This window comes from Pelobates fuscus, chromosome 4 (genome assembly GCF_036172605.1).
Source record: "Pelobates fuscus isolate aPelFus1 chromosome 4, aPelFus1.pri, whole genome shotgun sequence".
Taxonomy (NCBI): Eukaryota; Metazoa; Chordata; class Amphibia; order Anura; family Pelobatidae; genus Pelobates; species Pelobates fuscus.
The window spans coordinates 352,258,572-352,285,251 of record NC_086320.1 but is presented as its reverse complement, the minus strand read 5'-3'; the positions used below and the strand labels follow the sequence as shown (position 1 = coordinate 352,285,251).

Genomic DNA, 26,680 nt, shown 5'->3' with positions numbered 1-26,680 from the left:
TGTTAGCCGATCGTAAAGCAAGGGTTATTGGTGCAAATGCTCTTCTCTTGAACATAGTCGCTGCTGATAGATCAATGAACAACTTGATGTCTGCAAACTGTTGAGGCAGCGGAGGGTGCTTCCTGGAGGCCTGCATGAGTTGGTCTTTCACTGTAAAGTAGTGGACTCTGGTGATTACGTCCCTTGGTGTGGAGGAAGGCAGGTGTTTAGGCTTAGGCAGTCTGTGCGTGCGGTCTAGCCGGAGGTCTGAGGCCTCTAACTCTGGGATGAGTGCCTTAAACATGTCCTGTACAAATTTAGGCAGGTCTTGTGGGCCTACTTCTTCAGGCACCCCCCTCAGTCTTATGTTGTTTCTTCTGTCTCTGTCCTCATTGTCTGCTATTTTCCCTTCTAAGTATTGTACCTTTTGCTGCAGTGCAGTGTGTGCTTCTGCTAAGTCGTTGTGGGCTTCCCTTAGCCCTTCTGTCGCCTCCTCTAAATGCGCCGTCCTGTCCCCTAGGGCCTGGATGTCTGCCCTGACGTCCGCCGCCATTTTAGAGAAATCGGAGCGGAGATTGGACTGCAGGGACTGCAGCATGTGGCTCACGGAGGCATCCGTGGCCGGTTGGGTACAGGGGGGGTCCGTTGGGTCTTGACTCTCACCCGGTTCGCAGTCTATAGCTGTGGGGCTGCGGTCGTCGGCGCCATCTTGGCTGTCACTGCGACCCGTTGTGAGGTGCGAGTGGAGGGTTCTCTGCTTCATTTTTTTCGTTGATTTAGTCGACATGACTTCCCCTGAGCTCTCCTCGGCTTTTCAGTCGTGTTGTTGGTGGTGTAATGCTGTGTTACACGCTGTGTTAGTCCACGGAATGGCGGAGCACTCAGATTATGCGACTGCTTCCATGCGGAGTCAGGCCACGCCCCCCTTTAGAACATTTTTTAAGATCATATTTCTTGTTATTGGGTTTGGAATGCTCCACGGCTTGATTTTTCTGCCAGTTTTTTTTAACTTTCTTTGGGAATGTTGACGATAAATGCTGTGACAGAAAAATGGCAAAGAAATCTAGTCATCAAACAAGTCCTGGCACCATAAAGAATGCAAACTGTATACATTTTTCTGAGAACTATCAGAGGAAAATGTACAATAATATGAATAGTGACTTACAAAATCGGTTCTATTCAGATCCTGATTGCCCATAGTTTCATACCTTTTTGTGTAATACCTTTAACTATAACATAGCATAGTATTGAATAAGAAGGTCACTTTTTTGCATATTTACGCAATTGCCTTGTTACCTAAAATGTAAAGTTAGCAATATTAAATGATCTTGTATATATTTGAGGAAATATTTTGATAGCTAGGCCCTGGGAATCAACATGTTTTAAGGAGCATCTGAGATTTGACTCACTTTTAAAATGTTGACTTTTTAATAATGTCCTATCAAAATAGGGTAAAAGTAAACATTTTAATCGTATCATGTGATTGCGCAAAATCATTAATGATCATTTTAAGTAAAGTTTAGGCCAGTAAAGGGCTTGTTTTACAGGGATTTACTCGGACTATGTTCTTTATTCAGTTCTTTTAGTCTGTTATCTGTATGGTAAATGGAAATGGTTTTAAAAAAAAAAATGTTAAGATTCACAATGTAAAGGAGAATTAACTCTGCATAAGATGTAAACTACTTAATAAAACAAACAAACAAAAAACAGACAGCTGTGTTATTATGTATATCCCAGGAGCTGTGATGGATGGTGTTCAACTTATTCACAATTTCCATATTCCATACGCTTTGTAATTTTTAACAAGAAACTAAACCAGAACTTACAATAAAAGGACAGTAAATACTGTTATATAAATTGTTAATGTTTTTTTTTTAATTAACCTTTTATGATTTTTTTTTGGTTTACTATATTTTATTATCCTTCCTCTCACTAGGTCATAAGAATGTAACATTTCCCAACGTATATCTAACTCCCAGTTACTAATAACGTAATTATTTCTTTTTTATACTGGTTTTGTGATTGGTGCAGAGAAAATTAGCGATGGTAAGAGAACGATTCAACATAATTAAAAGCTCATTGGCAGCCATTAACATGTTGATAAATATCACCTGACATATTGCAATTTGTCATTTATTTTACAACAAATTGTTTATTTTATAAATGTAAAAGTTTATTTTTTACTAAGAATGAATTACTTGCTATATACACTTGGACAGAAAAGAAAAATTTCAAGTTGTTCACTTAAAACATCTAAAAGTTTTTTTGTTTGTTTTTCATACATATAACAGTGGGTTTGACAAAGGCTGCAGTTCAGCCCAAAAAAGGGTTATTCCAACATCAATGAATGCCTCTGCTTTTTAGGAATCTGGATGAGCAGTATTTCTGCTTTAACCCCTTAAGGACCAAACTTCTGGAATAAAAGGGAATCATGACATGTCACACATGTCATGTGTCCTTAACGCCTTAAAGGACCACTCTAGTGCCAGGAAAGCATACTCGTTTTCCTGGCACTAGAGTGCCCTGAGGGTGCCCTCACCCTCAGGGATCCACTCCCGCCCGGCTCTGGAAAGGGGAAAGGGGTAAAAACTTACCTTTTTCCAGCGCTGGGCGGGGAGCTCTCCTCCTTCTCTCCGCCTCTGTTCCTCCCCGACGGCTGAATGCGCACGCGCGGCAAGAGCTGCGCGCGCATTCAGCCGGTCACATAGGAAAGCATTCATAATGCTTTCCTATGGACGCTTGCGTGCTCTCACTGTGATTTTCACAGTGAGAATCACGCAAGCGCCTCTAGCGGCTGTCAGTGAGACAGCCACTAGAGGATTAGGGGGAAGGCTTAACTAATTGATAAACATAGCAGTTTCTCTGAAACTGCTATGTTTATAAAACAATTAGTTAACCCTAGCTGGACCTGGCACCCAGACCACTTCATTAAGCTGAAGTGGTCTGGGTGCCTAGAGTGGTCCTTTAAGGACACATGACATGTGTGACATGTCATGATTCCCTTTTATTCCAGAAGTTTGGTTTAGGGGTTAAACACTGCACATACAGAGTTATTTGCACTTTTCTGCAGGGAGCTAATTACACACTCCTCACAAGTGACTTTGGCAGTTGTGAACTCTGATCCAGACTCCCAAAAGTCAATTATGTGCTTATTTATGTCTATTGTCAGCATGAACTGCACACTGATAAACATTTTCTGTATCTCCCTTTTAGGAAGAGCCTGAATGTGTCTATTGTAGCTATATGATGGAGTAACACGCTGCACATTACTGGGGGCTCTGTAATATCCCAGTACACACTGCACATTACTTTGGGGCTCTGTAATATCCCAGCACACACTGCACATTACTGGGGGCTCTGTAATATCCCAGTACATGCTGCACATTACTGAGGGCTCTGTAATATCCCAGTACACACTGCACATTACTGAGGGCTCTGTAATATGCCAATACACACTGCACATTACTGGGGGGCTCTGTAATATCCCAGTACACACTGCACATTACTGGGGGCTCTGTAATATCTCGGTACACACAGCACATTACTGGGGGCTCTGTAATATCCCAGTACACGAGGCACATTACTGGGGGCTCTGTAATATCCCAGTACACATTGCACATTACTGGGGGGCTCTGTAATATCCCAGTACACGCTGCACATTACTGGGGGCTGTGTAATATCCCAGTACACACTGCACATTACTGGGGGCTGTGTAATATCCCAGTACACACTGCACATTACTGGGGGCTGTGTAATATCCCAGTACACACTGCACATTACTGGGGGCTCTGTAATATCCCAGTACACACTGCACATTACTGGGGGCTGTGTAATATCCCAGTACACACTGCACATTACTGGGGGCTCTGTAATATCCCAGTACACGAGGCACATTACTGGGGCTCTGTATTATCCCAGCACACACTGCACATTACTGGGGGCTCTCTAATATCCCAATACACACTGCACATTACTGGGGGCTCTGTAATATCCCAGTACACACTGCACATTACTGGGGGCTCTGTAATATCCCAGTACACACTGCACATTACTGGGGGCTCTGTAATATCCCAGTACACACTGCACATTACTGGGGGCTCTGTAATATCCCAGTACACACTGCACATTACTGGGGGCTCTGTAATATCCCAGTACACACTGCACATTACTGGGGGCTCTGTAATATCCCAGTACACACTGCACATTACTGGGGGCTCTGTAATATGCCAGTACACACTGCACATTACTGGGGGCTCTGTAATATCCCAGTACACATTGCACATTACTGGGGGGCTCTGTAATATCCCAGTACACACTGCACATTACTGGGGGCTCTGTAATATCCCAGTACACGAGGCACATTACTGGGGGCTCTGTAATATCCCAGTACACACTGCACATTACTGGGGGCTCTGTAATATCCCAGTACACACTGCACATTACTGGGAGCTCTGTAATATCCCAGTACACGCTGTACATTACTGGGGGCTCTGTAATATCCCAGTACACGCTGTACATTACTGGGGGCTCTGTAGTCCTACACTCTTAATTCCATATATTTACATAACTTGTCATTCCCATCATATTTTAATTTAAGGTAACTCTTCATCCGGTGCATCTCATTTGGCTTGCAACTCTCATTAATCTCAGCCAGATTCAGGCTCATCATGATGACAGTGTAGATAACAGCAGGTGAGCGAGCCTTATAATGTAAAGAATATGTAGTAGTAATTATTTCTCTAACGTACCATGTGACAGCTGTATGTCTCTCCCCCCCTGCAGTTTCCAGCAGCATGCCCATACAAGCCTCATTCCTACAAGCGCTCTGATTGGCTGCTCTGCAGCTTACTCTTAGCTCAGTCAGCAGGAGAGGGAGGAGCCAGCTACAAGACTGACAGGCTAGTCAGTAGTGTGGCCCTATCACAGCTGGATGGGCCTTGAGCTCCACCCACTCACATGTGCCCAATGGGGAATCATTGGATTGTCTGATATTGTCAAGATGGATGCTCTCAGCAAATGAGGTGGGGCGGCCATGTCGTGACTGACGTGCTGAGGGCTAAAAAGTGATTTAAAACAAAAGTTTGCAGGGGCAGATATCCAAACGCTACAGAGCTTCTTTAAATATAGTTTTTGACGGATAGTGATCTATGTGGGTAGTCTGTGCTATTTATAAGGGGAGATTTATAGGGATATTTATCACTAGGGTTCCTGGTAGCCACTAGATGTATATGTTGAAATACTAGACAAGCCTCAGATAGCCCTGAGATGCTGAGTGTCTGGTAGCTATCAAGACAAAATAGGAAATTTGTGGTGAGGGCACACTCAATAAATATATGTATGTAGGTTAAATAAACCTATTTTACCATATCAAGCCTATGGTGATATATTGCATGTGTGTGTAAAACATACGCACGCAACAAGTTGTTGATTGGATTCTGAATTGGCAAAATCTAGGTTCAAATTGCAAATTTGGAAAAAAATTATGCAGGGACATTGCAGAGCTTAGTGAATAACTCTTACATAATTGTCAGTTTGGACGAGGAATGAGGACACCCAGCATGTGTGTGATTTACATTATGATTAATTATATGTTTGGTTTTAGGAAAATAATTGCTCCTGCTTCTAATCATTTACTGGCCATTAAACATGGAGTATGTTTAAATAATACATTTTAAATAATAAATGCTGAACAGACATGTTGTAAAAGAGCTCCTTGCCAACCTATCTGTATTGCTATTTTCCGCTTTGTTTAGCACTCTTACAGAGATTGGAGTGGTTCTACCTAATAGTTGACAACTGATTGACGAAGCTATTCACTGTATACAGTGATGCACAGTGCGTGGCGTGAACGAGAGAGGCGGCCGATCTCACATCCTGGTGCAAACTGAGCTCCTGTGACGACATTTTAGTGCCCTATTCATCCACCCCTTTGGATCTGTGGGGGTAATTCTGGTCCCCACATGGAGTGGTTTAAGAGATTACCTGAGTTTACTAGAGTGCCTATAGCCTAATCTGAAAGAACCTACCAAAGATGGCCACCGGCAGTGGGAACATGGCAGTGCAGAACCTTCAACAATGCGATGCTGGTTCTCTGCAGCAGGAAGTGAGTAACTCTGAACAGATGAAAGCTACCCAACAAGGATTCCACAACTTTTGTTTCACGTTGTCCCACAAAGAAAGTCCTACGGTTGAAATAGTTCCTGCTATCGAGGAGGTTCCGCGTTAGTAGTTATACCCCCAATGAAACATACATTGCATACATTTAATTTTGCATTTTTTTTTCATTTGTAATATTTCTAAAATCAGCTTGCGAGAACTACAGATCTCTTGTCTGCAGCATTTGCAAACCTTTGCTTTCTAAACCCGCCCAGACTTTCTGTGGCTGTCCAATCACATACTTCCAATGCAGCACAATGTAAAGTCTTTCCAAGGCAGGGGATCTGTGCAATTGCCTGCCTCTTGAATTTAGCTCCAATGAGCTAACCAAACCAGGAAGTAACAGAACTGGTTTTCTGCAGTTCTCATTGAAAAATGCACTTTTTGTAAAATGAAAAAAAGAGGACATACTATTCGCACATAAAGCACTTCAACAAGCTGACGTGCTTTATGGGTCTGGAGTTGTAATTTCCATTACCTTTGCACTTGGGGAGGACTGCAGGTTACCATCCTTTCCACTGACTGTGGCCTTGGCCTGGAATGGGCCTTATTCCTTCGCGCCCACGTGGTTTAGGATCCGATGCTGGCTCCACTCGTGGTGTTCGGCATGTCCCACGCTGGAATCACACCCATTTTCCTGACGCGGCACATACAACCCTGTGTCAATAATACCGGCCCAGAACGTATTGGGGGCGTGGTCTTAAAGCAAAAGATGCTCTGTTATAAAAGGGGCGCCTTTTGCTTTGTTCCTTGCCCTATTGTGGTTCCTTGAGTTCCCCTTAGTGCTATTTAGTTCTCTGTGTGTTTATATTGTATTTTCTGTGTACTGATTCAGTTTGGCTTTTGACTTTCCTGTTTTCTGGTTCCCTGACTCTGCTTGTATTTTGACTTCCTGATTTCTGGTATCCTGACTTCTGGCTATTCTTTGACAGCTCTTTCTTACCTACGTTAAACCCGACCATTCTAAGGTTCGGTAATACGTGTTTGGGTTTTCTGTGGGTTTACATACTGCATGTTGGGTTATCACACGTTCGTGATAGGAAGGCATGTACAGGGGGGTTTCGAGCTGCTTTCTCCCCTGCTTTGGGTTTGCCACTGTTGTTGTAAAGGGATTTTTTATTTTCAGACTTGTGATGACTTTCCCTTGCTTTCTGATGGTGAAACTGGAAAATGCATTGATTTGTATAATTACAATATGAAAATTAGGAAATTAAAAATACAGTTGCACCTGTATATCGCTGTTTTTTTTCATAGTTTGGAAAGTTGTAAATGTGTTCTATATTTGAGGCATTATTATGTTTCTTGCTCTTTAAGGTATACATTTTTGTTTATATTTATATATTTCACCACATTTTTTAGGACAAGTCACTAAGGCTAAATAAAGTAGTGTGTGTTAGTTCCATTGGGGACTGTGTGTTCTCTTTGGTTTCTTCAAGAATTCCAGTAACAGTGTTTTCTGACCTCTTGGCTGGTCCCCAGTTAAGCTTTGAAGACTGGGTCTAAAGTGCTCCAGAATCCCCTGGTGGCAGTGAGGAAGCTGACTTGGTAAAGGTACTCGGTCAGAATATAGGAGCTCCGCTACAGGAGTGTCTCTTTAACCCCTTAGGGACTGATGGCGGTTCAGGACCGTCATCGGAAACATTCCCTTGAGGACCGGTGACGGTCCTTGTAATAACTGCCTGTGTGTTTATTTAGTTTAGTAAGTCTTTTATATATATATATATATATATATATATATATATATATATATATATATATAGTCTTGGGCCAAATGCTCGCCACAATAATATATGTCTATATTATTGAAAAGTATTAATACGCAATCTGACGTTCTTTATATAAAAATAAGTATTTATTCTACTTCAATAGCAAATCATAATATACTTAACAGATGGTATGTCTTAATGGAGTTACAGAGTCGTCTTTGTATCAGCAATTCAGGACATCGGATCGTAGCAGGAAAGGCAAGAGAGCGTGGTCCTTTGTCCTCTGCCCTTTATAGCCCAAATTACGTCATAACATGTAGTTTAGAATAGCCATATAAGGAAATTCTCCATATAAAGACCACCCCAAATCTCTTATACAGCAAATTCCAGAGACCTCATGGTACAGAATAGGAAACACCATCTGTTCTGTTTAACCCATTATACAGCCACACCTTAATATGTATTTGAATAGGAATATACAGAATATGCAATATTCTACAGTCCTGAACCGTCATAACGGTATTAGGTACTTACCTGATCACTGCTGTTCCCCCGGCGGTGATCTGTGTTTCTCCCGGTCCGGGGAGGTCTGCCTGTCTGCCCAGACAGTCTCCCCACGGCAAATTAGGATCCCGCAGCCGCAATAGGTGCCTGTGTATCTGCCTGCAGGGGTCTGTCTGTGCTGAAGGGGACTGACATGTGTCAAATAAAATAAAAAAGCAATCTGTGTAAAAAAAAATCATTATATAAGATATATACATATATATATAGATACAATACATGTATATATATTATTATAAAATATAAATAAGTAAATAAAAAAATGTAAAAATTATTTCTAATTTAAAAAAATTGATATATATATATATATATATATATATATATGTGTGTAATTTTATTCTAACAGTATTTTAATATTAATATATATTATTATATCAAAATATACTTAAAATGAAATGATATATATGTATATATAACTAAATAAAAATAATACGAAATATACATATGTCCATATACATAATCACATAAATAATTTCATAAATATACACGTGGACTTCAAATATATAAATATGTATATATATTTAAATTATATGTGCATATTTATGTAATATTTTTACATAATTATGTCATTTGATTGATTGCAAAAGTCCAGAGAATTGAATTTGCTAGCACTGTGTTTAACCCTGTAACTTTCTATGACACCCTAAAACCTGTGCATGGGGGGTGCTGTTTTTCTCGGGAGACTTCGCTGAGCACAAATATTAGTGTTTCAAAACAGTAAAACAAATCACAACGATGATATTGTCAGTGAAAGTGAAGTTTTTTTCATTTTTCACACACAAACGGCACTTTCACTGATGATATTATTGCTGTGATAGGTTTTACTGTTCTGAAACACTAATATTTGTGTTCAGCAAAGTCTCCCGAGTATAACAGTATCCCACATGTAGAGGTTTTATAGTGTTTTTGAAAGTTACAGGGTCAAATATAAGGCTTGATTTTACTTTTGGTTTTTTTTCATTGAAATTTGCAGATATTGGTTATGTTGCCTTTGAGAGCTTATGGTAGCCCAGGAATGAGAATTACCCCCATGATGGCATACCATTTGCAAAAGAAGATTACCCAAGGTATTGTAAATGGGGTATGTACAGCCTTTTTTTAGCAGCCACTTAGTCACAAACACTGGCTAAAGTTAGCGTTCATAATTGTTTTTTGCATTTTTAACACACAAACAAATATGAATGCTAACTGTGGCCAGTGTTTGTGACTAAGTGGCTACTTAAAAAGACTGGACAGACAGATTTGCTTGGCTCCAGGAGAGTTGCACAGGTTCTTAGGCCTTGAGAGATGAAAGGGCAAATTACAGAGATATGTGGGGGCAAAGACGGGATGTTGAAATCTCCGCATTCCTTGAATGGATTTATTCTCAGACTGAATTAGCAAATCCTTGGAGACTCAGAGGGAATAGGCAGACTGACTGAATGGGAAGATTCCTAGGGTGAGTGGACAGATGTACAGTGTCCCCAGGTAAATGGCCAGACAGACACGATGTGTGAAGGTTTATTAAGAGTACAACAGATTGTAATAAATTTCAAAACCAATGATCACAACAAAACACACTTTTGTTAATGTTTTCTCGTTTATTAATAAATAAAATAATTATTCTATCTTTTATATCTCAACAATTTATTTTTCTTTTGTAGGGAAACTTAATATAGCTATCAGGAACAACGCCCTCTCTCTTTCTTTTACATTGAGAATTAGTACAGCTATCAGGAACGATGCACTCTCTGTTTCTTTTGCAGGGAGGCTTAGTACAGCTATCAGGAACAATGCACTCTCTTTAGTACAGCTATCAGGAACGATGCACTCTCTGTTTATTTTGCAGGGAGGCTTAGTACAGCTATCAGGAACAATGCACTCTCTGTTTCTTTTGCAGGGAGACTTAGTATAGCTATCAGGAACAATGCACTCTGTTTCTTTTACATGGAGGCATAGTATAGCAATCAGGAACAATGCACTCTCTCTCTCTCTCTCTTTTTTTTTTTTTTTAATTCTTTATTTTTATTGTGCGGGTGGGTACAAAATTTCAACAATTTGCCACAACAGCATATACAAATGACAATACGTACACGTTAGTATGAGTGATCGCACATTTTAGTTATTACAGTTTTGACAAGCAGCTAAGCTCCAGCCCTTAGTAGCAAAAGTTAAATAGCCTAGGAGAGATGCCTGGCTGGTGTGCCTGAGTGTCTATGTGGATAGTAACCGTGGATATCTTGCAGGATTGTTCCAGCGTGTGTGGGCCTGACCCATATGTGTGAGGGGAGTATCCCCTATGATGGGGCTCATCTACGTCATTGCTCTGATGTGTGTTCGGGAGCCCTCGCTATGAGGCCAATAGACCCATTATAATTGAGTGGGCATCGTGAGGGTTGGTAATATGTATGGCCGCTTAAAGAGCGGTCGCGCGCATGGTCGCGCGTTAGAGACTATATGTTAGAAAAGTATGCTTGTGCCCTATCCGGTATTCTAGTCTAGACTATGCAATTCCGTGCGTGAGTGGGCACCTAGCACTGGTGAAGTGGTACGCCTCTGGTGATTCCCTTGGGTGCTGTAGTGGATTGTCCGCGGGCTAATTCCACCTGTCAGGAGGATTAAGTAAAAAATAAAACGTACATTAAAGTATTGTGGGATCCTAATGCCCAAACGGAAACAACATAAAAATGAACATAGGTATTTAGCCAGGTAGTATGGCGCTAAACACCATTGAGTCGGCTGCCTTTGAAGGTGTAAACTTGTGTGGTGGCAACAGTCTGATGCCCATTAGGCTGGTTCCATGCTGCATGTGGGGGCTGCTGAAATGTCTCTTGTCTTGATTGCAGTTGCCTGCTTGGTCCGAGTCAGGTTCCGCGGGTGCTGCGTCGCGGAGCCCCCCCTCGCTGCGGGTGGTGTGAGAGAGTCTCTTGGGAGTCCTAGGGTGTCCAGTAGGTCAACTGCTTGTTGCAGGGTTTGCACCTGGTAAGTAATGCACCCCTTTGTATTTGGAGTATTCGCGGTGATCTCCAACGGTAGTTAATGTCCAGGGCTCTAAGTTGGCTTGTGAGGGGTTGCAAGGACTTTCTCCACATCATGGTGTCCCCGGTGAGGTCTGCATAAAACTAGAGTGTCAAGTTTACAAAGAGATAGGGTGAGGCGCCTTTCAGTGACGTAAGTAGCAGCATTTTGTCTCTGAGGGAGTGGAAGCGAACCACTACGTCCCTAGACGCTAATGCTGGGGCTCCTCTCGGCTTCGGTATGCGAAAAAAAACCTCAACGGTTATGGTTTTCGCTTGCTTGGGCTGTAAGAGGGATTCCACCAACCTTCTCATAAGGTGCCGGAGCTTTTCGTTAGGAATGTCCTCGGGAATTCCGCGCACCTTAACGTTTGTGCGGCGCCTGGCATCTTCTGTGGCTACTAAAAAAGACTGGACAGACAGATTTGCTTGGCTCCAGGAGAGTTGCACAGGTTCTTAGGCCTTGAGAGATGAAAGCGCAAATTACAGAGATATGTGGGGGCAAAGACGGGATGTTGAAATCTCAGCATTCCTTGAATGGATTTATTCTCAGACTGAATTAGCAAATCCTTGGAGACTCAGAGGGAATAGGCAGACTGACTGAATGGGAAGATTCCTAGGGTGAGTGGACAGATGTAAAGTGTCCCCAGGTAAATGGCCAGACAGACACGATGCGTGAAGGTTTATTAAGAGTACAACAGATTGTAATAGCATTTCAAACCAATGATCACAACAAAACACACTTTTGTTAATGTTTTCTCGTTTATTAATAAATAAAGTAATTATTCTATCTTTTATATCTCAACAATTTATTTTTCTTTTGCAGGGAAACTTAATATAGCTATCAGGAACAACGCCCTCTCTCTTTCTTTTACATTGAGACTTAGTACAGCTATCAGGAACGATGCACTCTCTGTTTCTTTTGCAGGGAGACTTAGTACAGTTATCAGGAACGATGCACTCTCTTTTTCTTTTACATGGAGACTTAGTACAGCTTTCAGGAACGATGCACTCTCTTTTTCTTTTACATGCAGACTTAGTACAGCTATCAGGAACGATGCACTCTCTGTTTCTTTTGCAGGGAGGCTTAGTACAGCTATCAGGATCGATGCACTCTCTGTTTCTTTTGCAGGGAGGCTTAGTACAGCTATCAGGAACAATGCACTCTCTGTTTATTTTGCAGGGAGACTTAGTATAGCTATCAGGAACGATGCACTCTCTTTTTCTTTTACATGGAGACTTAATATAGCTATCAGGAACAATGCACTCTGTTTCTTTTAAATGGAGGCATAGTATAGCAATCAGGAACGATGCACTCTCTCTCTCTCTCTTTCTTTTTTTTTTTTTTAATTCTTTATTTTTATTGTGCGGGTGGGTACAAAATTTCAACAATTTGCCACAACAGCATATACAAATGACAATACGTACACGTTAGTATGAGTGATCGCACATTTTAGTTATTGCAGTTTTGACAAGCAGCTAAGCTCCAGCCCTTAGTAGCAAAAGTTAAATAGCCTAGGAGAGATGTCTGGCTGGTGTGCCTGAGTGTCTATGTGGATAGTAACCGGGGATATCTTGCAGGATTGTTCCAGCGTGTGTGGGCCTGACCCATATGTGTGAGGGGAGAATCCCCTATGATGGGGCTCATCTACGTCAATGCTCTGATGTGTGTTCGGGAGCCCTCGCTATGAGGCCAATATACCCATTATAATTGAGTGGGCGTCGTGAGGGTTGGTAATATGTATGGCCGCTTAAAGAGCGGTCGCGCGTAAGAGACTATATGTTAGAAAAGGATGCTCGTGCCCTATCCGGTATTCTAGTCTAGGCTATGCAATTCCGTGCGTGAGTGGGCACCTAGCACTGGTGAAGTGGTACGCCTCTGGTGATTCCCTTGGGTGCTGTAGTGGTACAGAGGCGGGGGTTAGGGGCCGGATTGTCCGCGGGCTAATTCCACCTGTCAGGAGGATTAAGTAAAAAACAAAACGTACATTAAAGTATTGTGGGATCCTAATGCCCAAACGGAAACAACATAAAAATGAACATAGGTATTTAGCCAGGTAGTATGGCGCTAAACACCATTGAGTCGGCTGCCTTTGAAGGTGTAAACTTGTGTGGTGGCAACAGTCTGATGCCCATTAGGCTGGTTCCATGCTGCATGTGGGGGCTGCTGAAATGTCTCTTGTCTTGATTGCAGTTGCCTGCTTGGTCCGAGTCAGGTTCCGCGGGTGCTGCGTCGCGGAGCCCCCCCTCGCTGCGGGTGGTGTGAGAGAGTCTCTTGGGAGTCCTAGGGTGTCCAGTAGGTCAACTGCTTGTTGCAGGGTTTGCACCTGGTAAGTAATGCACCCCTTTGTATTTGGAGTATTTGCGGTGATCTCCAACGGTAGTTAATGTCCAGGGCTCTAAGTTGGCTTGTGAGGGGTTGCAAGGACTTTCTCCACATCATGGTGTCCCCGGTGAGGTCTGCATAAAACGAGAGTGTCAAGTTTTCTAAGACATAGGGTGAGGCGCCTTTCAGTGACGTAAGTAGCAGCATTTTGTCTCTGAGGGAGTGGAAGCGAACCACTACGTCCCTAGACGCTAATGCTGGGGCTCCTCTCGGCTTCGGTATGCGAAAAAAAACCTCAAAGGTTATGGTTTTCGCTTGCTTGGGCTGTAAGAGGGATTCCACCAACCTTCTCATAAGGTGCAGGAGCTCTCCGTTAGGAATGTCCTCAGGAATTCCGCGCACCTTAACGTTTGTGCGGCGCCTGGCATCTTCTGTGGCTACTAAAAAAGACTGGACAGACAGATTTGCTTGGCTCCAGGAGAGTTGCACAGGTTCTTAGGCCTTGAGAGATGAAAGCGCAAATTACAGAGATATGTGGGGGCAAAGACGGGATGTTGAAATCTCAGCATTCCTTGAATGGATTTATTCTCAGACTGAATTAGCAAATCCTTGGAGACTCAGAGGGAATAGGCAGACTGACTGAATGGGAAGATTCCTAGGGTGAGTGGACAGATGTAAAGTGTCCCCAGGTAAATGGCCAGACAGACACGATGCGTGAAGGTTTATTAAGAGTACAACAGATTGTAATAGCATTTCAAACCAATGATCACAACAAAACACACTTTTGTTAATGTTTTCTCGTTTATTAATAAATAAAGTAATTATTCTATCTTTTATATCTCAACAATTTATTTTTCTTTTGCAGGGAAACTTAATATAGCTATCAGGAACAACGCCCTCTCTCTTTCTTTTACATTGAGACTTAGTACAGCTATCAGGAACGATGCACTCTCTGTTTCTTTTGCAGGGAGACTTGGTACAGCTTTCAGGAACGATGCACTCTCTTTTTCTTTTACATGCAGACTTTGTACAGCTATCAGGAACGATGCACTCTCTGTTTCTTTTGCAGGGAGGCTTAGTACAGCTATCAGGAACAATGCACTCTCTGTTTATTTTGCAGGGAGACTTAGTATAGCTATCAGGAACGATGCACTCTCTTTTTCTTTTACATGGAGACTTAATATAGCTATCAGGAACAATGCACTCTGTTTCTTTTAAATGGAGGCATAGTATAGCAATCAGGAATGATGCACTCTCTCTCTCTCTCTTTCTTTTTTTTTTTTTTTAATTCTTTATTTTTATTGTGCGGGTGGGTACAAAATTTCAACAATTTGCCACAACAGCATATACAAATGACAATACGTACACGTTAGTATGAGTGATCGCACATTTTAGTTATTGCAGTTTTGACAAGCAGCTAAGCTCCAGCCCTTAGTAGCAAAAGTTAAATAGCCTAGGAGAGATGTCTGGCTGGTGTGCCTGAGTGTCTATGTGGATAGTAACCGGGGATATCTCGCAGGATTGTTCCAGCGTGTGTGGGCCTGACCCATATGTGTGAGGGGAGTATCCCCTATGATGGGGCTCATCTACGTCAATGCTCTGATGTGTGTTCGGGAGCCCTCGCTATGAGGCCAATATACCCATTATAATTGAGTGGGCGTCGTGAGGGTTGGTAATATGTATGGCCGCTTAAAGAGCGGTCGCGCGTAAGAGACTATATGTTAGAAAAGGATGCTCGTGCCCTATCCGGTATTCTAGTCTAGGCTATGCAATTCCGTGCGTGAGTGGGCACCTAGCACTGGTGAAGTGGTACGCCTCTGGTGATTCCCTTGGGTGCTGTAGTGGTACAGAGGCGGGGGTTAGGGGCCGGATTGTCCGCGGGCTAATTCCACCTGTCAGGAGGATTAAGTAAAAAACAAAACGTACATTAAAGTATTGTGGGATCCTAATGCCCAAACGGAAACAACATAAAAATGAACATAGGTATTTAGCCAGGTAGTATGGCGCTAAACACCATTGAGTCGGCTGCCTTTGAAGGTGTAAACTTGTGTGGTGGCAACAGTCTGATGCCCATTAGGCTGGTTCCATGCTGCATGTGGGGGCTGCTGAAATGTCTCTTGTCTTGATTGCAGTTGCCTGCTTGGTCCGAGTCAGGTTCCGCGGGTGCTGCGTCGCGGAGCCCCCCCTCGCTGCGGGTGGTGTGAGAGAGTCTCTTGGGAGTCCTAGGGTGTCCAGTAGGTCAACTGCTTGTTGCAGGGTTTGCACCTGGTAAGTAATGCACCCCTTTGTATTTGGAGTATTCGCGGTGATCTCCAACGGTAGTTAATGTCCAGGGCTCTAAGTTGGCTTGTGAGGGGTTGCAAGGACTTTCTCCACATCATGGTGTCCCCGGTGAGGTCTGCATAAAACGAGAGTGTCAAGTTTTCTAAGACATAGGGTGAGGCGCCTTTCAGTGACGTAAGTAGCAGCATTTTGTCTCTGAGGGAGTGGAAGCGAACCACTACGTCCCTAGACGCTAATGCTGGGGCTCCTCTCGGCTTCGGTATGCGAAAAAAAACCTCAAAGGTTATGGTTTTCGCTTGCTTGGGCTGTAAGAGGGATTCCACCAACCTTCTCATAAGGTGCAGGAGCTCTCCGTTAGGAATGTCCTCGGGAATTCCGCGCACCTTAACGTTTGTGCGGCGCCTGGCATCTTCTGTGGCTACTAAAAAATACTGGACAGACAGATTTGCTTGGCTCCAGGAGAGTTGCACAGGTTCTTAGGCCTTGAGAGATGAAAGCGCAAATTACAGAGATATGTGGGGGCAAAGACGGGATGTTGAAATCTCAGCATTCCTTGAATGGATTTATTCTCAGACTGAATTAGCAAATCCTTGGAGACTCAGAGGGAATAGGCAGACTGACTGAATGGGAAGATTCCTAGGGTGAGTGGACAGATGTAAAGTGTCCCCAGGTAAATGGCCAGACAGACACGATGCGTGAAGGTTTATTAAGAGTACAACAGATTGTAATAGCATTTCAAACCAATGATCACAACAAAACACACTTTTGTTAATGTTTTCTCGTTTATTAATAAATAAAGTAATTATTCTATCTTTTATATCTCAACAATTTATTTTTCTTTTGCAGGGAAACTTAATATAGCTATCAGGAACAACGCCCTCTCTCTTTCTTTTACATTGAGACTTAGTACAGCTATCAGGAACGATGCACTCTCTGTTTCTTTTGCAGGGAGACTTAGTACAGTTATCAGGAACGATGCACTCTCTTTTTCTTTTACATGGAGACTTAGTACAGCTTTCAGGAACGATGCACTCTCTTTTTCTTTTACATGCAGACTTAGTACAGCTATCAGGAACGATGCACTCTCTGTTTCTTTTGCAGGGAGGCTTAGTACAGCTATCAGGAACAATGCACTCTCTGTTTATTTTGCAGGGAGACTTAGTATAGCTATCAGGAACGATGCACTCTCTTTTTCTTTTACATGGAGACTTAATATAGCCATCAGGAACAATGCACTCTGTTTCTTTTAAATGGAGGCATAGTATAGCAATCAGGAACGATGCACTCTCTCTCTCTCTCTTTCTTTTTTTTTTTTCTTTTTTAATTCTTTATTTTTATTGTGCGGGTGGGTACAAAATTTCAACAATTTGCCACAACAGCATATACAAATGACAATACGTACACGTTAGTATGAGTGATCGCACATTTTAGTTATTGCAGTTTTGACAAGCAGCTAAGCTCCAGCCCTTAGTAGCAAAAGTTAAATAGCCTAGGAGAGATGTCTGGCTGGTGTGCCTGAGTGTCTATGTGGATAGTAACCGGGGATATCTCGCAGGATTGTTCCAGCGTGTGTGGGCCTGACCCATATGTGTGAGGGGAGTATCCCCTATGATGGGGCTCATCTACGTCAATGCTCTGATGTGTGTTCGGGAGCCCTCGCTATGAGGCCAATATACCCATTATAATTGAGTGGGCGTCGTGAGGGTTGGTAATATGTATGGCCGCTTAAAGAGCGGTCGCGCGTAAGAGACTATATGTTAGAAAAGGATGCTCGTGCCCTATCCGGTATTCTAGTCTAGGCTATGCAATTCCGTGCGTGAGTGGGCACCTAGCACTGGTGAAGTGGTACGCCTCTGGTGATTCCCTTGGGTGCTGTAGTGGTACAGAGGCGGGGGTTAGGGGCCGGATTGTCCGCGGGCTAATTCCACCTGTCAGGAGGATTAAGTAAAAAACAAAACGTACATTAAAGTATTGTGGGATCCTAATGCCCAAACGGAAACAACATAAAAATGAACATAGGTATTTAGCCAGGTAGTATGGCGCTAAACACCATTGAGTCGGCTGCCTTTGAAGGTGTAAACTTGTGTGGTGGCAACAGTCTGATGCCCATTAGGCTGGTTCCATGCTGCATGTGGGGGCTGCTGAAATGTCTCTTGTCTTGATTGCAGTTGCCTGCTTGGTCCGAGTCAGGTTCCGCGGGTGCTGCGTCGCGGAGCCCCCCCTCGCTGCGGGTGGTGTGAGAGAGTCTCTTGGGAGTCCTAGGGTGTCCAGTAGGTCAACTGCTTGTTGCAGGGTTTGCACCTGGTAAGTAATGCACCCCTTTGTATTTGGAGTATTCGCGGTGATCTCCAACGGTAGTTAATGTCCAGGGCTCTAAGTTGGCTTGTGAGGGGTTGCAAGGACTTTCTCCACATCATGGTGTCCCCGGTGAGGTCTGCATAAAACGAGAGTGTCAAGTTTTCTAAGACATAGGGTGAGGCGCCTTTCAGTGACGTAAGTAGCAGCATTTTGTCTCTGAGGGAGTGGAAGCGAACCACTACGTCCCTAGACGCTAATGCTGGGGCTCCTCTCGGCTTCGGTATGCGAAAAAAAACCTCAAAGGTTATGGTTTTCGCTTGCTTGGGCTGTAAGAGGGATTCCACCAACCTTCTCATAAGGTGCAGGAGCTCTCCGTTAGGAATGTCCTCAGGAATTCCGCGCACCTTAACGTTTGTGCGGCGCCTGGCATCTTCTGTGGCTACTAAAAAATACTGGACAGACAGATTTGCTTGGCTCCAGGAGAGTTGCACAGGTTCTTAGGCCTTGAGAGATGAAAGCGCAAATTACAGAGATATGTGGGGGCAAAGACGGGATGTTGAAATCTCAGCATTCCTTGAATGGATTTATTCTCAGACTGAATTAGCAAATCCTTGGAGACTCAGAGGGAATAGGCAGACTGACTGAATGGGAAGATTCCTAGGGTGAGTGGACAGATGTAAAGTGTCCCCAGGTAAATGGCCAGACAGACACGATGCGTGAAGGTTTATTAAGAGTACAACAGATTGTAATAGCATTTCAAACCAATGATCACAACAAAACACACTTTTGTTAATGTTTTCTCGTTTATTAATAAATAAAGTAATTATTCTATCTTTTATATCTCAACAATTTATTTTTCTTTTGCAGGGAAACTTAATATAGCTATCAGGAACAACGCCCTCTCTCTTTCTTTTACATTGAGACTTAGTACAGCTATCAGGAACGATGCACTCTCTGTTTCTTTTGCAGGGAGACTTAGTACAGTTATCAGGAACGATGCACTCTCTTTTTCTTTTACATGGAGACTTAGTACAGCTTTCAGGAACGATGCACTCTCTTTTTCTTTTACATGCAGACTTAGTACAGCTATCAGGAACGATGCACTCTCTGTTTCTTTTGCAGGGAGGCTTAGTACAGCTATCAGGAACAATGCACTCTCTGTTTATTTTGCAGGGAGACTTAGTATAGCTATCAGGAACGATGCACTCTCTTTTTCTTTTACATGGAGACTTAATATAGCCATCAGGAACAATGCACTCTGTTTCTTTTAAATGGAGGCATAGTATAGCAATCAGGAACGATGCACTCTCTCTCTCTCTCTCTCTTTCTTTTTTTTTTTTCTTTTTTAATTCTTTATTTTTATTGTGCGGGTGGGTACAAAATTTCAACAATTTGCCACAACAGCATATACAAATGACAATACGTACACGTTAGTATGAGTGATCGCACATTTTAGTTATTGCAGTTTTGACAAGCAGCTAAGCTCCAGCCCTTAGTAGCAAAAGTTAAATAGCCTAGGAGAGATGTCTGGCTGGTGTGCCTGAGTGTCTATGTGGATAGTAACCGGGGATATCTCGCAGGATTGTTCCAGCGTGTGTGGGCCTGACCCATATGTGTGAGGGGAGTATCCCCTATGATGGGGCTCATCTACGTCAATGCTCTGATGTGTGTTCGGGAGCCCTCGCTATGAGGCCAATATACCCATTATAATTGAGTGGGCGTCGTGAGGGTTGGTAATATGTATGGCCGCTTAAAGAGCGGTCGCGCGTAAGAGACTATATGTTAGAAAAGGATGCTCGTGCCCTATCCGGTATTCTAGTCTAGGCTATGCAATTCCGTGCGTGAGTGGGCACCTAGCACTGGTGAAGTGGTACGCCTCTGGTGATTCCCTTGGGTGCTGTAGTGGTACAGAGGCGGGGGTTAGGGGCCGGATTGTCCGCGGGCTAATTCCACCTGTCAGGAGGATTAAGTAAAAAACAAAACGTACATTAAAGTATTGTGGGATCCTAATGCCCAAACGGAAACAACATAAAAATGAACATAGGTATTTAGCCAGGTAGTATGGCGCTAAACACCATTGAGTCGGCTGCCTTTGAAGGTGTAAACTTGTGTGGTGGCAACAGTCTGATGCCCATTAGGCTGGTTCCATGCTGCATGTGGGGGCTGCTGAAATGTCTCTTGTCTTGATTGCAGTTGCCTGCTTGGTCCGAGTCAGGTTCCGCGGGTGCTGCGTCGCGGAGCCCCCCCTCGCTGCGGGTGGTGTGAGAGAGTCTCTTGGGAGTCCTAGGGTGTCCAGTAGGTCAACTGCTTGTTGCAGGGTTTGCACCTGGTAAGTAATGCACCCCTTTGTATTTGGAGTATTCGCGGTGATCTCCAACGGTAGTTAATGTCCAGGGCTCTAAGTTGGCTTGTGAGGGGTTGCAAGGACTTTCTCCACATCATGGTGTCCCCGGTGAGGTCTGCATAAAACGAGAGTGTCAAGTTTTCTAAGACATAGGGTGAGGCGCCTTTCAGTGACGTAAGTAGCAGCATTTTGTCTCTGAGGGAGTGGAAGCGAACCACTACGTCCCTAGACGCTAATGCTGGGGCTCCTCTCGGCTTCGGTATGCGAAAAAAAACCTCAAAGGTTATGGTTTTCGCTTGCTTGGGCTGTAAGAGGGATTCCACCAACCTTCTCATAAGGTGCAGGAGCTCTCCGTTAGGAATGTCCTCGGGAATTCCGCGCACCTTAACGTTTGTGCGGCGCCTGGCATCTTCTGTGGCTACTAAAAAATACTGGACAGACAGATTTGCTTGGCTCCAGGAGAGTTGCACAGGTTCTTAGGCCTTGAGAGATGAAAGCGCAAATTACAGAGATATGTGGGGGCAAAGACGGGATGTTGAAATCTCAGCATTCCTTGAATGGATTTATTCTCAGACTGAATTAGCAAATCCTTGGAGACTCAGAGGGAATAGGCAGACTGACTGAATGGGAAGATTCCTAGGGTGAGTGGACAGATGTAAAGTGTCCCCAGGTAAATGGCCAGACAGACACGATGCGTGAAGGTTTATTAAGAGTACAACAGATTGTAATAGCATTTCAAACCAATGATCACAACAAAACACACTTTTGTTAATGTTTTCTCGTTTATTAATAAATAAAGTAATTATTCTATCTTTTATATCTCAACAATTTATTTTTCTTTTGCAGGGAAACTTAATATAGCTATCAGGAACAACGCCCTCTCTCTTTCTTTTACATTGAGACTTAGTACAGCTATCAGGAACGATGCACTCTCTGTTTCTTTTGCAGGGAGACTTAGTACAGTTATCAGGAACGATGCACTCTCTTTTTCTTTTACATGGAGACTTAGTACAGCTTTCAGGAACGATGCACTCTCTTTTTCTTTTACATGCAGACTTAGTACAGCTATCAGGAACGATGCACTCTCTGTTTCTTTTGCAGGGAGGCTTAGTACAGCTATCAGGAACAATGCACTCTCTGTTTATTTTGCAGGGAGACTTAGTATAGCTATCAGGAACGATGCACTCTCTTTTTCTTTTACATGGAGACTTAATATAGCCATCAGGAACAATGCACTCTGTTTCTTTTAAATGGAGGCATAGTATAGCAATCAGGAACGATGCACTCTCTCTCTCTCTCTTTCTTTTTTTTTTTTCTTTTTTAATTCTTTATTTTTATTGTGCGGGTGGGTACAAAATTTCAACAATTTGCCACAACAGCATATACAAATGACAATACGTACACGTTAGTATGAGTGATCGCACATTTTAGTTATTGCAGTTTTGACAAGCAGCTAAGCTCCAGCCCTTAGTAGCAAAAGTTAAATAGCCTAGGAGAGATGTCTGGCTGGTGTGCCTGAGTGTCTATGTGGATAGTAACCGGGGATATCTCGCAGGATTGTTCCAGCGTGTGTGGGCCTGACCCATATGTGTGAGGGGAGTATCCCCTATGATGGGGCTCATCTACGTCAATGCTCTGATGTGTGTTCGGGAGCCCTCGCTATGAGGCCAATATACCCATTATAATTGAGTGGGCGTCGTGAGGGTTGGTAATATGTATGGCCGCTTAAAGAGCGGTCGCGCGTAAGAGACTATATGTTAGAAAAGGATGCTCGTGCCCTATCCGGTATTCTAGTCTAGGCTATGCAATTCCGTGCGTGAGTGGGCACCTAGCACTGGTGAAGTGGTACGCCTCTGGTGATTCCCTTGGGTGCTGTAGTGGTACAGAGGCGGGGGTTAGGGGCCGGATTGTCCGCGGGCTAATTCCACCTGTCAGGAGGATTAAGTAAAAAACAAAACGTACATTAAAGTATTGTGGGATCCTAATGCCCAAACGGAAACAACATAAAAATGAACATAGGTATTTAGCCAGGTAGTATGGCGCTAAACACCATTGAGTCGGCTGCCTTTGAAGGTGTAAACTTGTGTGGTGGCAACAGTCTGATGCCCATTAGGCTGGTTCCATGCTGCATGTGGGGGCTGCTGAAATGTCTCTTGTCTTGATTGCAGTTGCCTGCTTGGTCCGAGTCAGGTTCCGCGGGTGCTGCGTCGCGGAGCCCCCCCTCGCTGCGGGTGGTGTGAGAGAGTCTCTTGGGAGTCCTAGGGTGTCCAGTAGGTCAACTGCTTGTTGCAGGGTTTGCACCTGGTAAGTAATGCACCCCTTTGTATTTGGAGTATTCGCGGTGATCTCCAACGGTAGTTAATGTCCAGGGCTCTAAGTTGGCTTGTGAGGGGTTGCAAGGACTTTCTCCACATCATGGTGTCCCCGGTGAGGTCTGCATAAAACGAGAGTGTCAAGTTTTCTAAGACATAGGGTGAGGCGCCTTTCAGTGACGTAAGTAGCAGCATTTTGTCTCTGAGGGAGTGGAAGCGAACCACTACGTCCCTAGACGCTAATGCTGGGGCTCCTCTCGGCTTCGGTATGCGAAAAAAAACCTCAAAGGTTATGGTTTTCGCTTGCTTGGGCTGTAAGAGGGATTCCACCAACCTTCTCATAAGGTGCAGGAGCTCTCCGTTAGGAATGTCCTCAGGAATTCCGCGCACCTTAACGTTTGTGCGGCGCCTGGCATCTTCTGTGGCTACTAAAAAAGACTGGACAGACAGATTTGCTTGGCTCCAGGAGAGTTGCACAGGTTCTTAGGCCTTGAGAGATGAAAGCGCAAATTACAGAGATATGTGGGGGCAAAGACGGGATGTTGAAATCTCAGCATTCCTTGAATGGATTTATTCTCAGACTGAATTAGCAAATCCTTGGAGACTCAGAGGGAATAGGCAGACTGACTGAATGGGAAGATTCCTAGGGTGAGTGGACAGATGTAAAGTGTCCCCAGGTAAATGGCCAGACAGACACGATGCGTGAAGGTTTATTAAGAGTACAACAGATTGTAATAGCATTTCAAACCAATGATCACAACAAAACACACTTTTGTTAATGTTTTCTCGTTTATTAATAAATAAAGTAATTATTCTATCTTTTATATCTCAACAATTTATTTTTCTTTTGCAGGGAAACTTAATATAGCTATCAGGAACAACGCCCTCTCTCTTTCTTTTACATTGAGACTTAGTACAGCTATCAGGAACGATGCACTCTCTTTTTCTTTTACATGCAGACTTAGTACAGCTATCAGGAACGATGCACTCTCTGTTTCTTTTGCAGGGAGGCTTAGTACAGCTATCAGGAACAATGCACTCTCTGTTTCTTTTACATGCAGACTTAGTACAGCTATCAGGAACGATGCACTCTCTGTTTCTTTTGCAGGGAGGCTTAGTACAGCTATCAGGAACAATGCACTCTCTGTTTATTTTGCAGGGAGACTTAGTATAGCTATCAGGAACGATGCACTCTCTTTTTCTTTTACATGGAGACTTAATATAGCTATCAGGAACAATGCACTCTGTTTCTTTTAAATGGAGGCATAGTATAGCAATCAGGAATGATGCACTCTCTCTCTCTCTCTTTCTTTTTTTTTTTTTTTAATTCTTTATTTTTATTGTGCGGGTGGGTACAAAATTTCAACAATTTGCCACAACAGCATATACAAATGACAATACGTACACGTTAGTATGAGTGATCGCACATTTTAGTTATTGCAGTTTTGACAAGCAGCTAAGCTCCAGCCCTTAGTAGCAAAAGTTAAATAGCCTAGGAGAGATGTCTGGCTGGTGTGCCTGAGTGTCTATGTGGATAGTAACCGGGGATATCTCGCAGGATTGTTCCAGCGTGTGTGGGCCTGACCCATATGTGTGAGGGGAGTATCCCCTATGATGGGGCTCATCTACGTCAATGCTCTGATGTGTGTTCGGGAGCCCTCGCTATGAGGCCAATATACCCATTATAATTGAGTGGGCGTCGTGAGGGTTGGTAATATGTATGGCCGCTTAAAGAGCGGTCGCGCGTAAGAGACTATATGTTAGAAAAGGATGCTCGTGCCCTATCCGGTATTCTAGTCTAGGCTATGCAATTCCGTGCGTGAGTGGGCACCTAGCACTGGTGAAGTGGTACGCCTCTGGTGATTCCCTTGGGTGCTGTAGTGGTACAGAGGCGGGGGTTAGGGGCCGGATTGTCCGCGGGCTAATTCCACCTGTCAGGAGGATTAAGTAAAAAACAAAACGTACATTAAAGTATTGTGGGATCCTAATGCCCAAACGGAAACAACATAAAAATGAACATAGGTATTTAGCCAGGTAGTATGGCGCTAAACACCATTGAGTCGGCTGCCTTTGAAGGTGTAAACTTGTGTGGTGGCAACAGTCTGATGCCCATTAGGCTGGTTCCATGCTGCATGTGGGGGCTGCTGAAATGTCTCTTGTCTTGATTGCAGTTGCCTGCTTGGTCCGAGTCAGGTTCCGCGGGTGCTGCGTCGCGGAGCCCCCCCTCGCTGCGGGTGGTGTGAGAGAGTCTCTTGGGAGTCCTAGGGTGTCCAGTAGGTCAACTGCTTGTTGCAGGGTTTGCACCTGGTAAGTAATGCACCCCTTTGTATTTGGAGTATTCGCGGTGATCTCCAACGGTAGTTAATGTCCAGGGCTCTAAGTTGGCTTGTGAGGGGTTGCAAGGACTTTCTCCACATCATGGTGTCCCCGGTGAGGTCTGCATAAAACGAGAGTGTCAAGTTTTCTAAGACATAGGGTGAGGCGCCTTTCAGTGACGTAAGTAGCAGCATTTTGTCTCTGAGGGAGTGGAAGCGAACCACTACGTCCCTAGACGCTAATGCTGGGGCTCCTCTCGGCTTCGGTATGCGAAAAAAAACCTCAAAGGTTATGGTTTTCGCTTGCTTGGGCTGTAAGAGGGATTCCACCAACCTTCTCATAAGGTGCAGGAGCTCTCCGTTAGGAATGTCCTCAGGAATTCCGCGCACCTTAACGTTTGTGCGGCGCCTGGCATCTTCTGTGGCTACTAAAAAAGACTGGACAGACAGATTTGCTTGGCTCCAGGAGAGTTGCACAGGTTCTTAGGCCTTGAGAGATGAAAGCGCAAATTACAGAGATATGTGGGGGCAAAGACGGGATGTTGAAATCTCAGCATTCCTTGAATGGATTTATTCTCAGACTGAATTAGCAAATCCTTGGAGACTCAGAGGGAATAGGCAGACTGACTGAATGGGAAGATTCCTAGGGTGAGTGGACAGATGTAAAGTGTCCCCAGGTAAATGGCCAGACAGACACGATGCGTGAAGGTTTATTAAGAGTACAACAGATTGTAATAGCATTTCAAACCAATGATCACAACAAAACACACTTTTGTTAATGTTTTCTCGTTTATTAATAAATAAAGTAATTATTCTATCTTTTATATCTCAACAATTTATTTTTCTTTTGCAGGGAAACTTAATATAGCTATCAGGAACAACGCCCTCTCTCTTTCTTTTACATTGAGACTTAGTACAGCTATCAGGAACGATGCACTCTCTGTTTCTTTTGCAGGGAGACTTAGTACAGCTTTCAGGAACGATGCACTCTCTTTTTCTTTTACATGCAGACTTAGTACAGCTATCAGGAACGATGCACTCTCTGTTTCTTTTGCAGGGAGGCTTAGTACAGCTATCAGGAACAATGCACTCTCTGTTTATTTTGCAGGGAGACTTAGTATAGCTATCAGGAACGATGCACTCTCTTTTTCTTTTACATGGAGACTTAATATAGCTATCAGGAACAATGCACTCTGTTTCTTTTAAATGGAGGCATAGTATAGCAATCAGGAATGATGCACTCTCTCTCTCTCTCTTTCTTTTTTTTTTTTTTTAATTCTTTATTTTTATTGTGCGGGTGGGTACAAAATTTCAACAATTTGCCACAACAGCATATACAAATGACAATACGTACACGTTAGTATGAGTGATCGCACATTTTAGTTATTGCAGTTTTGACAAGCA

General features: G+C 43.5%; 1 pseudogene; it reads left to right on the top strand.

Moving 5' to 3' along the window:
- The window catches only part of LOC134609485 (patched domain-containing protein 3-like), a 28,547-nt pseudogene extending 25,321 nt beyond the window's left edge, over positions 1-3,226 (top strand).
- Positions 3,227-26,680: the final 23,454 nt, after the last annotated feature.